The sequence below is a fragment of the Symphalangus syndactylus genome, chromosome 23, assembly GCF_028878055.3.
Source record: "Symphalangus syndactylus isolate Jambi chromosome 23, NHGRI_mSymSyn1-v2.1_pri, whole genome shotgun sequence".
NCBI lineage: Eukaryota > Metazoa > Chordata > Mammalia > Primates > Hylobatidae > Symphalangus > Symphalangus syndactylus.
In genome coordinates this window covers 61,709,866-61,726,564 of record NC_072445.2, presented here as the reverse complement: position 1 = coordinate 61,726,564, position 16,699 = coordinate 61,709,866, and the positions used below count along the sequence as shown (strand labels likewise).

Below are 16,699 nucleotides of genomic sequence, written 5' to 3'. Positions count from 1 at the left end.
TTGCATGTATTATTTGTGGATCCTGGTGGGCTGCAGCCCGACAGGAGGCAGATATTCCCTACTCTACCTCCGACAGCCACGACATAACCACATGGCTAACATTTGGCCAACTGAATATTCCTACCCAGGCCCTGAATCTGAGGCCTGGGACAAAGAGAGGAGTGATAGCTGAGGACTCATCCCAGGGACACACGGCAGCAGGAGCAGCAGCGGAGCAGCCGGGGCTCACTTAGGCAGTGATGGTACCCAGCATCAGTGTCATGCAGCAATGGGAACAGTCTCTCTTGCACTTATCAGCTGCTAACCTCAGAGCACACTAATTTTTATCCATTTAAATTAAGTGAGGCACTCTGTCTTTTCTGTGTAAAGAGGTGATTTTGGAATTGGACATACCTAAGATCACATTTCACCTCCTCCGCTTCTAGAGATGTGATCTTGGAAAATTGCTGGCTTTCGAAGTCTTGAAGTCTCAATTTCTTTACCTGCCCCCACCTCCAAAAGTCATTGAAATCTCTTGTGAAGATGATAGGAAATAAAGGGTAACCGAAACATGAGTTCCACAGTAACTGGGACATGAGAGGTAGGGCCTGAAGGTAGGTACTACTCTTGTTCTTGTTACTGCCATTTAAAAATAAGTTTGCCAACAGTGACTGTGGCTTTGCAAGAAACACATTTAAGGACAGTCTTTACATAACTTTCTTCTTTACTGTTTATTTTTAATGTTTTAATTTTAGAGGTCAAAGATTTCCTTAAGCGTCATGTGATCATTTTTTTCCTGTCTTGGATAGACTGAAAACAACAACAACAACAACAACAACAAAAAACCTTCAGAGGAGACTTGAGCGTTTTTGGGTCCTAGTGATGTGACATGTCATCTTGGCTGTCTCCTTCTATGGCTTATTGTCCTAATGTCTCATGAGCTCATAGGACATCAATTTTATTTTGCTCAGATTGTCTTATAACATGTGAACCAGATTCTTCTCAAATACATAAGTTTCTCAAACTTACAAAAGTTGAACTTGTGGCCCACTGTTCTGGCATCTCCCATTGAGAGAGATTTCAGACAAGAGTAAACACAGACAATCTGAACTGGTGCCATTTCATTTCAGTGCTTTCAAATCTATTTTAATCAAATCTTGCAAAATGATGCCTCATAAAACTTGTCTTAGTTACTAATGTCCTATGAACCACAAAACTGAAAATAAAGTGATGTTGTTTTCATGAGTATTTCATTGGTAATAGGCTGTAGTCTACAGTGTCTCAATTCTGGCATTCAAGAATACTGTGTTAGTAAGTTTTCTGCGATTGCTGTGTCTCAAAAGTTAGGCTTAGAAGAGCCTAACTGAAAAACCCCAATGAGCTGAATGAATCATGCCAAAGACTTTTTAAGATTCAACAAAGTCAACTTCAAAATCATCTAAAGTTACATTTAACAGGATGCATTCTGCGTTTGTGCACTCTAAGTTAAAAATTAATTGATCACCATTCACACTAATGGGTTAAAATTCGTGTGACTAGCCATACAATACTCTTTTTAAATACAAAATAGATTAGTAAATGGAATTGTAATTTTTAATTTTGTGATGGCATAGAGTTTGTTTGAAACAAACACAAACAATTTTAAAATGTGATAGATCATGGAGATATTTGCCAATTCAAAAATAGACATATTTCACCAGAGTATATGTATGAATGAAATCATTGGTTGAGGGTGAAGAATGGAGGGGTACACTTGCACTTGAGTGCCTATCTGGCCTCTTTCTAAGTACGCTGTATTCCTCTTGAAGCATTTATGAGATCCACCAGGAAACAAAGAAATATAATTCTGGTTAGCTTATTTAGTTTTTGGCAGTCTTAAGAACTTTATTTGAAATTTCCATCATGGAACACCCATTATTTGATTAGGAATGCATTAGCTGAGCAAACATTTCTGTAAAAATAAATATAAATCTGATTATATTGGTGGGTTTAAAAAAGCACTCAAATTCTTAGACTAAAACCTAATGTTTGGTTTGCTTTTTGTTTCTTTTTCTAGTATCAGCCCCCTAAGAACACTTGACTTGTATCTAAGATTTGTTTTGAGGGAGAAATTTCCAGTCAATTCAGAAACCTCATAAATACCTCAGTGGAACAACATATTTAATATCCACAGAATTTTATTTTTCCTTTATATAGAAAAATAAATTTGTTTTCCTGCTACCTGAAGGATATACTCTAGACATTTTTTAAAAGCGATGATGGATTTATACTGATCCAGAGGCATTTGATCATTTATATTTTTATCCATTAAAATGTTATTTGTTTTCCAGAATGTTCACCAGTATATTATATGCTGATGGAACAAAGAATAAAACACAGAACTTTCCCTGAAGAATGTGAAAGTCTTGAGGACAAAAAATGTTGAAACAAAAGAAAAAGAAACAGAGAAACTCTTAAGATTTGCTATGATAGATACAAAATTCTATAGGAGCACAGAGGGAAAACAATGATTATTCTTGTCTGAGTGTGGGGATAGAAAGTGTTACTTAGTGTGAGTTTTGAATGATGAGTAAATTTTACCAGAATCTTAGCCAGAAAAAAATCAGACAACAGAATATCATGCATTTCAGAGAATTAAGCAGTTCATTCTTGAGGTTTAAGAAGAGAAATAAAGTCACAGGATAAAGTCTCAAGATCATGTTAAGAAACTTGAACATAACAGTTTGGGCAATTGGGGTTACACTAAAGGATGTTAACCCCATTAGAATGGGTGGACCACAGAGATAAACTCAAAGAAGAAAGAGTTAAGGAGGGGAGATTTTACTTCTGTAGGGAAGAAGTTATGAAGACTTGAACCAAAGCAACGGCCCTGAATTAGGAAACAGAAAGAGATTAGAATAGTATTTTACACAATGCATTGAATTAAATTTGTTGATCAGATATTATATAGGCAATGTCATCAAATAGAATAAATTCAGGATTTCCAAATATTCTTGCTGGGAAATTAAATAAATGAATGGCATAGGTCTGAAATAATAAATACTGGCAGTTGGCTTTGAGTGCAGGAATCCTCTTTAAAATACATCTTCATTGAAGAGCTTCCCTGAATGGTTAATTCAGTTATGAGGAAAAAGAAAATAACATGAGAATTCTTTTTTTACAATGAGAAAGATGAAAATATTTTTTTCATAAAAGGAAAAATAGAATTACACGAAGTCAGTCAGGAAAATCAGTCAAGAGAACTTGCAGTTTATCATGACAGTTAAAAACTGTCTTTCCCTAACATCCACTAAAATATATCAAAATATAATGTCCTATTAAAAGAAAAGATTTATATACCCCTGAGATATAAAAAAATAAAAAGTTGCAAAGACTCTGTAGAGAAAATGCAGCAAAAATTTATGTGCCTATGTATACCCAGTGCTTCTATTATCCCTATAATTAATGAAGAGGGTCAGAGAAGTGAAAAACTTCTTGGGAAAAGTTGGTACAATCAACCAAGACAGATTGCCCTAAGTAGGCAGAATAAAAGCCTTTAAGTTAGTCTCACTGTCTTTACATAAACCTAAATGCAGAGGTTGCATCGACAAGAAAAACATATGCCCATGATATCTACTTTCTAGGTTTGCCAGACATGGAATTTTGTCCATGAGCCAGTTCCTTAGTTTCTCTCCATTTATAAACCTTCCAAGGCAACACCTGCCATGAAAATAGCAGGATATAGAGGCACGCAAGAGCTGTACAGATCCTTATATCATGAGTTCCATAGGGAAAAGTTATAGACAAATGCAAAAACAGACAGAACACCAAATAGAGTGTGTATTAGAGGCTTGTCCAATCTATTCAAAGCCTGCCATACTGCAAATCCCCATTCCAGAGGGGTTGCTGTCTGTAATTTCTTGCTAAAAAAAAAAAAGTGGCCTCAGAAGACACTGAGAACATGGATGTCATGACACCATCCCTGTCCTTCTGTATCAGTGGACTCTGAATGTTCATCAGTACAAAAGCAGTGATGTTACCTGCTGCTGAGAAACCTGGAAAATAGACTTGTGTGAAAGTACTGTCTAGAAAGAGAGAATAAAGATCATCTAAATCCATCATATTTTTATTTCCAGAAATTGGAACTCTGAATCTCAGAGGCTATCTACATTCAACTGGTAGAAGACGTGAGAAGATGTAAAGAATTAGAGACAAAGGAGGGTGACTTAGTCATATAAATGGTGACGCATTGAAAACGAATAGCAACAAAGTATGTTTGTGGGGTTTAAACAAGAGAGCCTAATTCAAACAACATACCTTACTATCTCACAGTTTTTGTGGGTCAAGAGCCTGGCACTGTTTACATAGTTCTGTCTGCCTCAGAGGCTCATGTGAGAATTGCAATCAAGGTGTCCAATGGAGTTGCAGCCTCATCTCAATTTTTGACTGGGGAAGCATTTACTTCGAAGATCACACCCTTGGCATAGTTCTCTTTCTTGCAGGCTGTTAGACCAAGGTCCCTAGTTTCTTGTTGCCTATTAGCTAGAGGTCAACCTCATTTTAGCCTCAGTTGTTAGTCTCAGTTTCTTGTCACATGGGCCTTTCCAACAGGGCTGCTTTCTTCATCAAAATCACAAAGTGAAAGTGACGGACGGTACAATCTTAAAATCCTATTCTATTGGTAAGAAGCAAGTCACAGGATCCACCAACATTCGAGTGGAGAGAATTATGTAAGGGTTTGATTATCAGGGGGCAAGGATAATTGAAGGCCGTCTTTTACTATGTCCTCCACAAACACAATTACCCATTTGATCTAATTGACATCAGAATACTGCATCCAATGACAACAGAGTGCACATGGAACATTTAGCAAAATTGACCACATGCTGGATCATAAAGCAAACCTCAACACATTTCAAAGATTTTAAGACGTTCAAAGTATATTCTTTGACCACAGTGAAATTAAGTTAGAAATCAATAAGAAGAAAACTAAAAAATCCCCCCAACAGCTTGGAAATTAAACAAAGCACTTTTGAGTAATGCATAAATTTTTTTAAAAAGAATAGACATTAGAAAAACTTTGATTAAATGTCAGAAAAAAAATAAAGTATCAAACCTTTAGGAATGCAGCTAACTGCTTAGAAGAAAATTTATAGCTTTAAATTTCTATTTTAAAAAAGAAGAATGGTTAAAAATCAATTATCCAATTTCCCCTCTTAAGCAGAAGGAAAGAAAAAGAACACATATCAAACTTTCAGCTGGCAGACAATAAAATAATGAAATTTAAAATAAAAGTTAAATAGAGACAGTCCAAAAAAGTGATCACCCTCATTAGTCAGAAGAATACAACACACACACACACGCACAATAAGGGACCACTACATAGAGGAGCTAACGTTAAAATGATAGATACACTGTTGATGATGACAGTTTAAAATTTTACAATCACAATTTATCATTTGTTCATAGTATCTACTAACGTTGAGCACAACCATACCTTTTGACCCAGCAGTTCCACTTTGAAATATGTAGTCAGCAGAAATGTATGCATATAGTCTCTAAAAGATGCAGGCATGTTCTAGCAGCATTCTTAAAGTAGTTAAAAACAGCAAAAGCCTAAAAGGCTTTAAAGAGTTGATGAATTAATAAATTATATTAACACATACAGTACTGAGGATAAATTAATTATATATAATGTAATTAATATAAAATAACATGGGTATGAATCTTTTTTTTTTTTTTTTTTTGAGATGGAGTCCCACTCTGTCACCCAGGCTGGAGTGCAGTGGCGCGATCTCAGCTCCCTGCAAGCTCCGCCTCCCGGGTTCACACCATTCTCCTGCCTCAGCCTCCTGAGTAGCTGGGACTACAGGTGCCCGCCACCACACACGGCTAATTTTTTGTATTTTTAGTAGAGATGGGGTTTCACCATGTTGGCCAGGATGGTCTCAATCTCCTGACCTCGTGATCCACCTGCTTTGGCCTCCCAAAGTGCTGGGATTACAGGTGTGAGCCACCGCACCCGGCCGGATGAATGTTATAAATAGAATTTGGACAAAAGAAGCCAAACACAAAAAATACAGATTCTTTATGTAACTTTTAGAAATCATATAATTTTGTATATAATAAACATAATAAATATTATAAACAAACATGTAAATATTAAACCCAGGCATAACTGATGTATGTTGGTGGCTTTACCTTTGGGGAGGAACTGATAGTAACTGGAAGTGTCATTTGGGGAAGTATCTATGGAGCACTATTTCTTACTCTGAATGGTATTTACAAAGGTTAACTTTACTCAATGAAAATTCATTGATCTGTATACATGTAATGTTTCAAATTCCTTGTGTTTATGTAAAATTTTAATTAAAATGTATTTAAACTGTTGATATGCCTAAAAACTCTAATTAAAAATCCAAATGGTGAAAATATACTAATGGAAACAGAACTTTGTGAGGTATTTGCAACTCAAAAATATGATATATTTTGTATTTTTAATTATTATAGAACTAACTCTAACTTATTATAGAAATATCAATAGGACAATGGGAAATAGACAAAAGATATGAACAATTTATTCACAAAAAGTATAAGTGCTTGTTAAACATTTTAATAGAAGCTCCACCTCATTCATAATAAGAGAAAATCAATATGATACTATTTGTCGACTCTCATTTTGTGAAATTTCAAAAAGTTTGGTAATACACTATGTTGGGGATGGTTTGATGAAACAGAAACTCTTGTACATTGCTGATATAAGTGTATATTGGTACAACCACTATGAAAAGCAATTTGCTAATATTCCTCAAAATAGCAAATTCACCTGATAATTGACCCCACAATTATGCTTCTAGGAATGTATAGCAAAGCTATGCTTATGAATATATGAACTTGTTATGCACAAGCTTACTCAATGTAGCAATTTTTATAATGGCTAAGTATCCAGAAATAATCTAAATGACTATTAGAAGAGGAATGGTCAAATGATGTGATGATTAACATTATGTATCAACTTGGATAGGCTATGGTGGCCAGTAGTTTGGTCAAACACTAGTCTAGATATTTCTGTGAAGGTATATTTTAGATGTAGTTAACATTTAAATCTGTAGATTTTAAACAAATCACTCTTCATAATGAAGGTGGGCCTCATCCAATCAGTTGAAGGCTTTAAGAGAAAAAATTGATGTCTCTTTAAAAGGAAGGAATTCTGCTTCCACCCTTCCTTTGAAGTCAAGATGTTAACTTCTTGCCAGCTGATAAATAAGTCTGTTTATTGGGAGTACACTAACAGATACAAATTTTATAAATGAGTTATAAATACACAATATAACAATGAGTTATAATTAACACTATGGCATGGTCTTCTGCCATAGAAACAACACAAAAAGCCCAGGATAAGAAAAATGGGAAGAATTGTTATCTATAACACATATATATGCAATTACAAGCCTTTATATATTGAGTGTGATATGATTATCATAGGTAATTAGTAATTAGTTCTATAGTAATTGAAAAGAAGGAGTTGCTGAGAACAGGGTTATCATATTATTAACTGAGAGTAAAAATTTGGACACGGAGAGAAGTGAGGAATGTAATTCTGGGTAAAACAAACAAACACATAAAAAAACTAGAGAAGTGCAAGCCTGGGAACAGGAAATCTTATTCCAAGGCCATTGTAACCTATTGGCATGCTGTAAAGAGAGTTTTCTGAAAGGAGCAGTGGGGCTAACAGTGAGGAGGTCAGGCAAGACCGAATGACCGGGGTGTTGAATCCAGGAATTGTGTCTGGGCATGTGGAAATGAGAAGTCTCCAACATTTATAAATCCAAGTTGACTTAATGCAAGAATGCCAGTCTTTTTAACCAGGGGCAGGTGAGAACTCACAGATTAGTGTAACTTGTGGACTGCTGTAGTCTGTCCTCATAACTGCCTTGTGCAAACTTTCACTAGGGCCTTCATGAAGGGTTAAAGGTCTATTATTCACTAGCTGCTGCATCAAAACCTAAAAGGTTTTCCCTGTATTTTTTGGTGATAAAAGCTCATGGGACTTGAACTCATCAGTGTAAACCCTGAATGAACTAATGTGAGTCTCTTTATTGATTCTGCTTACTATGAAGATTCTAATTTTTGCTGAACAAATACTAATGAATCAGCTTATAGGGTGATACCCTAGATATCACAGGAGTGTTGACAATGCAGTTTGTTCTGCCGTAATTTATGCTTCTTTAATATAAATTGACTTATATTCTATTGAAAATGGGAGAATTATGCCAATGTAACATAGAATTCCTTTTGGTTTAGTCTTTTCCTAGCATGTTAATATTTTGAAGCAGTTAGGGCAACTTTTCTCACAATTAAAGCTAAGACCCGGGCTGGGCGTGGTGGCTCACGCCTATAATACCAGCACAGGGAGGCCGAGGGGGGTAGATCACCTGAGGTTAGGAGTTCGAGACCAGCTTGGCCAACATAGTGAAACCCTGTCTCTACTAAAAATATAAAAAATTAGCTGGGCGTGGTGGTGTGCACCTGTAATCCCAGCTACTCAGGAGGCTGAGGCAGGAGAATTGCTTGAACCCAGGAGGCGGAGGTTGCAGGGAGCTGAGATCACACCATTGCACTCTAGCCTGGACAACAAGAGCAAAACTGTCTCAAAAATACAATACAGTACCATGCAATGCAATGCAATCCAATGCAATACAATACAACATAAATAAATAAGACCCTAGAAATGTATAATTTTAATAAAACAAGCTGAAAACACAGAAAAATGCAACTACTAGTAGTAGCTGTCTTAGTGGCATCTAGAACCACTAAATTTCTAGAACCACTAGGTTTAGTTATCAAGAAAACCTACAAGTGTAAAGAAAAATTCTGCAAAGATCTCTTCTTATATTAAATAGCAGATAAATGAAGGCTACACCTTAAATCAAAGTGTTTTTTTTTTAATGGTCAGTGTTAAAAGTAGACATCCTTCATTACTTCTTTCCCTACAAAGCAAGAGCTCCATGATTTCATTTTGTAAAGAATTGACTAATTGGGGCGCTATGTGTAAATGTCAGTAAAGATTGGCTATGCTACATTTTTATTAAAACTGCTTTTTGTTGTTAATATTTTGATTACAAAATTCCAAAGGATTTGGGGGGTCTGCCACAAACCTATTTTCCCCATAGGCCTTATTAAGTTTAGTGTACCAGATTGTGGAACACAAGGTTTTCCAGTAACACACATGTGGAATCATAGCAGGAACATCTATATATAGTATATACACCATATTCTCTTTCTAAAATCTAAAATAATATGAATTTTAAAATTGTCCTGCTTCTAGGATATCTTATTATATGTATAATATATATATATGTGTATACATTATACATATATACATATATTATACATATAATACATATATAATATACATATATTATACATATAATACATATATAATATACATATATTATACATATGTATTATACATATATACATATATATATAAGTTTTTTTCTTACCAACTGCAAATAAGATTGCCCTTTTCCACAACTTCATGCATCAGGGTATGTAACACATGTCAAGTGAAGTGACAGAGTTTAGGATGATGTTCATGAATTAAAGGGCAGATGTCAGTTTCAAGTGACGTGTTTTCTATAATATACTGTCTCTGTTTATCTTTCAGATACAATCTATAAAGCAACTGTTCATCTATTTAGTCTTGGGTAGGGCGTAGAAATGCAAGCCAGATCTCAAATTTAGTTTGTCATTTGCCTTCTTGAAAGGTGTGATTTATGTTTATAATAAAGTATTTGAAATGTCATTTAATAGGAAAACAAATGGCAGTAGGCTTCCTGTGAGAAAAACAAAAGAGAGAGAGAGAAAAGAGAAAAGGGGGTTTGGAACTTTGAATCAGACATTTTTATCTCACTGTACTTTAAGTTACATATTTTTATTCTAATTGTAAAAATTATCTCTCTTGATACATCTTCTCCATTTCTTTTTTCCAAAAAGAATTCATCAGCTGGGTTAATGATGACACAAAATTTTAATATATGCATTAAACATTTAAGTTTTAATATGTTAACATGTCATAAGATGTGAATAATAACAATGTTTTATATATGAAGTGAAAACATATTTTATGCTAGAAGTAGTTATAATGCTTGAAAAGTGACTTATATCCATAACAATTTCATTTAAATATTGCTTTTGCTCCCCATCTATCTTAGATGCAATTTTATACTTCTTTTAAAAAATTCATTTCAGTGTGACCTCTTTGAGACTGCAACTTAGTGCCTCTAGCCTACATATCCAGTTGTACTTATATTTGCACCTATTCAATTACCTTTTAACATGCGGAGAGTAGCTAGCACCCAGGTCTGCATTCCCATTCTGAAACTCTCCAAGAATTACAACTTCGGTTCAGGCACACTGAAATAAGAGAGCAGGGCAAAAAGAATCTATCATGGTACTCAGATGTTAGATCCCATGAGTACCTTTAAATGTCCAGAGTCTGGGCTCTTACCTGCCCTTAGAATGGACTTCAGAAACTTTATTCTGAAAAGTGTAGAAATATATTCTTAAAGGAAACCTTGAGAGATTTCTGTGTCTTGCAGTGGGAAACAAAGAAGGAGATGCCTGAATAAGAAAGGAACTGTAGTTCATAGAATAGAACCACAGGCACTTTTTCATTTTTTAAAGATTTGGTTTTCATAGCTACTCTAAGATTCAATTACTACATCTGTAAAAATTGTGGATTTATATCTTCCTCTATGAAAATGCAGTGATAAAATGATGAAATATAAATGCAGGACAAAATGTAATGTTTGAAAAGATCCCAAGTTTAAAAAAAATTCAGACATTACTATTACCAGGCATCTATTATGAGACAGATCTGGGAGTTGCCACACATGCTTTCTAGAGTTTAGATTTGTGCCTCTAGTGTTTTGATGATAACTCTTAAGCCTTTGGCAGAAAACTTACACCTTCGTATACAATAAACCTACCCCAGTAGAGCTGGGTCAATATCTGTTTTCTTCAGAGTAGAGGGAGGACTACATGGGTTGTATACGTATATCAAAATAGCACATTTTACCCATAAATATATACAGTTATACTTATTTAATTAAAAATAATATTTAAAATATTTTTTAAAAAATGTCTAACTGCTGTCTGGATATTTTGCCTTCAACAGCAGAAAAAGAACCTTAAACTGGTATTGTTTATGAAGATTTACACAAAGAGAACTGTACCAGAAAATATCATCTGATCTTATTAGATTATAAATAACCAACTACAGAATTCCCTTGACAGATTGCTTTTGGAATTGACTATGAACATGGTACGAAGTTTCATTTTTATTCTGCCTTTTTAAATCTATGTGGTTGGGATCTTGGGAAATTAAGTGCATTTTTAAAGACTTTTACAGATATATCTAGTCTATCAAAACTCTCCCAAGAAAGCAAAATTTGTTCTTGCCCATCAAAATTCTGTAATAATCCCTGTAAAGAATTTGATAAACTTCATCACTAATGTTCATTGACTAAGAAGGATTATTGTGTTTTTTCAATGGAATGATTTAAATTGTTACAGAGTACAAAGCTTCTAGCCAAAGAAATAAATTCCTAATCATGGAATGCCAGATTACAAACTGTGTGAAGAGAAATTTCCATGATGAACCACTTCCTGATCTCACTAGCAATGGCCTAGTTCACCTGCATGTAATCCAGTCCATCTAGCTATTTATTTCTTACATTACTTCTCTATGGCTGTGGCTGTCTTGGGCTGAGCAGTGATTAGATGAAAAATCTATGCATGGTGTCCATGCATAGATTCATTCTGAAAGCCCTGGTGTTGCTACCGAACTATGTCAAGGCTGGCTTCTCCTGACTATGAAGAGAATCTCTTATCATTCTTACATATTTACTAAATGGAGCTCTTTCTCTCCTTATAAATATTTTGTATTTTGACATGGTTTCATCACTAAATGCATCTCAAATAATTTTACTTGAATAACTACGAACAAGCCTAATGATTCTTCATACTCCTGCGTTCAGTTGTAAACCTGAATGTGCTCTTTGTTCATAAATGGAAAAGGAAGCTATTCCACAAATGCCTTGTACTGGTTTGGGTCCAACTGTTTTCTCTTTCCTAAGGTGGCTACACCCACGATCTTTTAACTGCGGTAGCAACGTACTTAAAAAAAAAGTATTCAAAGAGTCAAGACTTGAGGTTTATTTTTCTTCCAGATTGTTTTGTAATCCTCTGGTTAAAAAACAACTATTGTGTTTTATGAGAATAAAAATGTTATTAAAATAGCTCAAGACGTCTTTAGAACATAAAATATCCATGAAAAACAATAATGTACTTAAATAATTTAAGCACTGATTAATAAAAACATGTGGGTTAAATTTTTCTTAAAATTGTACTCTGATTTCAAAACAAAATAAAAAATAAGTCTGGGAAAAATTCATTTTTGAAGTCAACAAACCAAAGTTTAGTTAATCATTCAAGATATTCATCAAATTCTAAAATAATAAGGCTTTTTAAATTATAAATTAATTATACTATGTTTTGCATATTTAGTAGAGACACCAATAAGCGAAAGCATGAGTAGTCCCATCCCCACCTTGCTGCAGAGGATAGTAGAATAGCCTAAAATAGTATCATTTCTAATGAATGCAAATACAATTAAATTAATTTTATTATTTCAAGCTATAAACATTTTTAATAGTCCCAAATGGAAATTCTCTTCTACATCTATGATTTGATAGTACTCTGCTTCTCCTCATGCATTGTCCAGTATTTGCTGTTATTGTCACTTGCAATGGCATTTCGCCATTCTATTGTCAACTCCTATATGGCAAGGGGGCAAATCCTACACATGTTGTGCCTGTCACCACACAGAGTATAGTGTCAGGACCATAGTAAAAATATAAAGTCAAGATGTTTAAAAGATTTATTTCTTTAGCAAAACTTTAGAAAATTTTAATCACAGTAAAATATAGAAGAATATTGAAGCAATATTTAAATTTGAGATTTATCAAAGCAGCTTTTTTTTTTACTTGAGTTGGTTTGCTTTTGTAAAACTTTATTCTGAACCTTATTTACTGCAAAAACCATAATTATAATTCAAATCTTAAAAACTAAGATACTCTCCAGCTTTTGGCCTGGGCTGAATCAATGTCAAAGCTTATGTATATCTTTGTGCTGAATAGTTTAACTCGGACATTAGTTCGGGGCCACCATCTTCATTTAAAGCCTGAGATATTTCAGCTCAGCATATTGGCTTTCTATTTTCATGAAGGAAAGGAAAGAAAGAGGGGGAGGAGGAGAAAGAGAAAAAATAGGAAAAGAAAGAGTAAGAGGGAGGACAGGAAGAAAGAAAGAAGAAAGGGACGGAAGGAGGCAGGGAAAGGAAGGAAGAAAGGAGGAAAAAAGACAGAAGAGGGAGGTATTGTCTTTCTACTCAGAGCTGAAAACCCCTGGGTTTAGGTTTGTTTGAACATAAAAAGATTATATTTATTTGCTAATGTTTTTGGTGGTGACAATTGGAGAGGAGGGCAACAGTGTTCTTTGACTGTCGATTTATTTATTTTTTTTGTTTTACCAAATAATAAAATAGTCATCTCCGATATTTTGCTCAAAAGTTTTGTTTTGTCTTTTTTTAATATTGTGCATTCCTAATGTAGATGAAAATTAGGTAAAATGCAGCAGTTTGATTTTTTGAAAATAAAAATTTGCCCTGTAATATTTAATTTTCTACTATTAGTTAAGTAGACATTCTTTAATCTTTCTTGAGCTCCCTGGTACTGGGATCTAATATCTGGCATTGAGCCTGGTGCAGGTGGTGACTCATTACATCCTGTTTGGATTAAATCATTCACTTCAAGCTTTTCTTCTGACCATAAATTCAGACATATTTTTTTTCCTGGGTAGAAATCAAAGAAAGTGTTTGACTCTTTAATTATGGAGACAATTTTTAGAACCACATCTAAATCTTTTCCCATGGGTATTTTCTGAAAGAATAACTATTTTTATCCAGAGCTTTTCTTTACAATGATATTTACCCACATTGCAGTTTTATACAGAATTATGTTCAGGCTTATCAAAAAATTTCGGCTACAGAGCTATCTCCCCACATTTAAATCATAAATACTTATTGCCTGTTTGATAAATTCTCCAAATATGAGTAGATTGGAGTTTTATCGTGAAGCTGCTCTAGTTCCACTGACCCAGCTCCATTGGCGCAAGCTATAAAGACTGGCTACTGTAAGCCTGATTATAAAAGAAAGCTCAATAAATTTAATGGAATCAAAAGCATGCAAGATATATTCTTCACCCCAATGAAATTAAATTGGAAATCAACAGACTGATAAAATTTGGACAAACCCACAAATATCTGAAAATTAAGCAACACATTTCTAAATAACCCATGGGTCAACAAGACCACAAGGAAATTTAGAAGAAGGTTTTAATTGAATAAAAGCAAAGACAAAACATATTGAAATTTACAAGATGAAGCCAAGGTAGTACTTAGAGGAAAATTTATAGCATTAAACACCCACATTAGAAGAACAAACTTTCACCTTAGGAAAACAGATAAAGAATAGCAAACTAAACTCAAAGCATGCAGAATGAAGAAAATAATGAAAACTAGATCAAAAACCAATGAGATAGCAGAAAAACAGCAGAGAAAATTAATTTAAAGTCAATTCTTTGATAAGGTCATTAAAATTGACAACACTTTTCGAGAATCAACAAAGTAAAACAGAGAATAGACAAATTACTAAAAATCAGGAATGAGAGGACATTCCTATTGACCTTAAAGAAATTTTAAAGATCTTAAGGGATTAATAAGAACAAGTTGATGCCAACAAATTAGACAAATCAGAAGAAACTTTAAAATTTCTAGAAAGACACAAACTATCAAAATTGACTCAAGAAAAAATAAACAACCTTGGTTGATATATTACAAATGAAATATAGAATTAGTAATGAAAATGTCTTCCTACAGAGAAAAACTCAAGCCCAATTTCCCCAGTAAATTCTATGAATCATTTAAAGAAAAAATGACAATTCATTACAAACTCTTTCAGAAAAATAGAAGAGGCAAGAACACTTGCCAAAGCCTATACTATAAGGATAGTATTATTCTGCTATTACAGCCAAACAAATGCACTGCAAATTATGGACAAGTATCTTTCATGTATGTAGATATGGACACAAAATTTCTCAACAACAAAATGTTAGCAAACAAAATCTGGCAGTATATGGAAGGGATTATAAACCATGACCAAGTTAGACTCATACCAGAAATACAGGATTTGGTTTCACATTGAAACACTAATTAATGTCATATGCCCAACTGATGGGATAAAGCTAAAAAATATTACATGAAAATTTCAATAAACACAGAAAGATAAACCCAGCACCCATTCATAACAAAAATTTTCACAGGTAAGCACTAGAAGAGACTATTACCAATCTGATAAAGGACAGCTACAAAAAACCTACAGCCATGTCTGATGTTAATGAATGAAAAGAGTTAAATACCTAAGATAAATCGAACCAAAGAAGTGCAAGAGAATACAACACTGACAAGAGAAATTAAAGATCTAATTAAAGGAGATCCACTCATGTTCATGAAATGAAAGATTAAATACTGTTAAGATGTTAATTCTTCTGGAATTGATCTTTAGCCTCTCTGCAATCCTTAATATCCTAATGGGCTTTTTTGTAGAAATTGACAAATTGACCCTAACATTTATGTGGAAATGCAAAAGACCCAGAAAAGCAAAAACAATTCTGAAAAGGAACAGAGTTGGAGGATTCATACTTTTCCACTACAAAACATAAAGAAACATAAGGTATAGACTACAGTAATCAAGACAATATGATATTGGCATAATGAGAGACATGTAGTTAAACAGAGCAGAACTGGGAATCTGTAAATAAACCATTATATTTATGATCTGTTAATTTTTCAACACAAGTTGCAAAGAAGTTCAATAGGGTATAGGACAATCTTTTCAACAAATGGTGCTGGTATTGGATATCCACTTATAAAAATATATTGTCTAAAAATATCTAACAGAAATTGTATAATAACAATAATCAAAATGTTTTACTACATATACTGCACATAATTTTTAACTAAAATGAGATAAAAGTCGTTTTATCTTATAATATAGCTGTAAAAACATCTTAAGCAACATAAATGTTTCAAACATGTGACTTATAAATTCTAAAGGTAAAATTTATTTCTGTTACAAAGGATAAATGAAGTTATTTATAAAGTTGAATTTATATTTGCACGAAGGAACTGATTAGCTTATGTCATCCTGATTAAAGATTTAAATGTGTTTACATGAAATAACATTCAACCTAGTCAGGGCATTTTGAAAATAGATATATTGTTAAACTAAGTAGTTGAGTATTTAGTTCTGGCTTTTATTCCTGTTATTGAACTGGCAACCTCAGTTGCATGTAATTTATAAAATTTGCATGGTGAATGTTAGACAACACGATTCCAAGAATTTTAGATTAAACCAAGTGTATTATTTAATATAGGTTGAATTATATTATGAGCATTTTTCTATTGCATGAGCTATTACACAATATTATACACTTAAAAGTAAAAACTCAACTTAGAGGCAATATAGCCATTAACAAAGAAAATAAGGCAAATATTCTTTTTTTAATAATCCTCAGATAAAAGAGAATTTAACATGTGTAATCTTCAGGAAGTATA

The 16,699-nt window shown here is 33.6% G+C and overlaps 1 long non-coding RNA gene across 1 annotated transcript in view; it reads left to right on the top strand.

Annotated features, from left to right (window-relative positions):
- The first annotated feature begins 574 nt into the window (after positions 1-574).
- Positions 575-16,699, top strand: part of LOC134735761 (uncharacterized) — a 28,556-nt gene continuing 12,431 nt past the window's right edge. Inside the window, exon 1 of the long non-coding RNA XR_010119202.1 lies at positions 575-593. This is a non-coding gene — a long non-coding RNA (uncharacterized lncRNA). The remainder of the gene's footprint in view (positions 594-16,699) is intronic.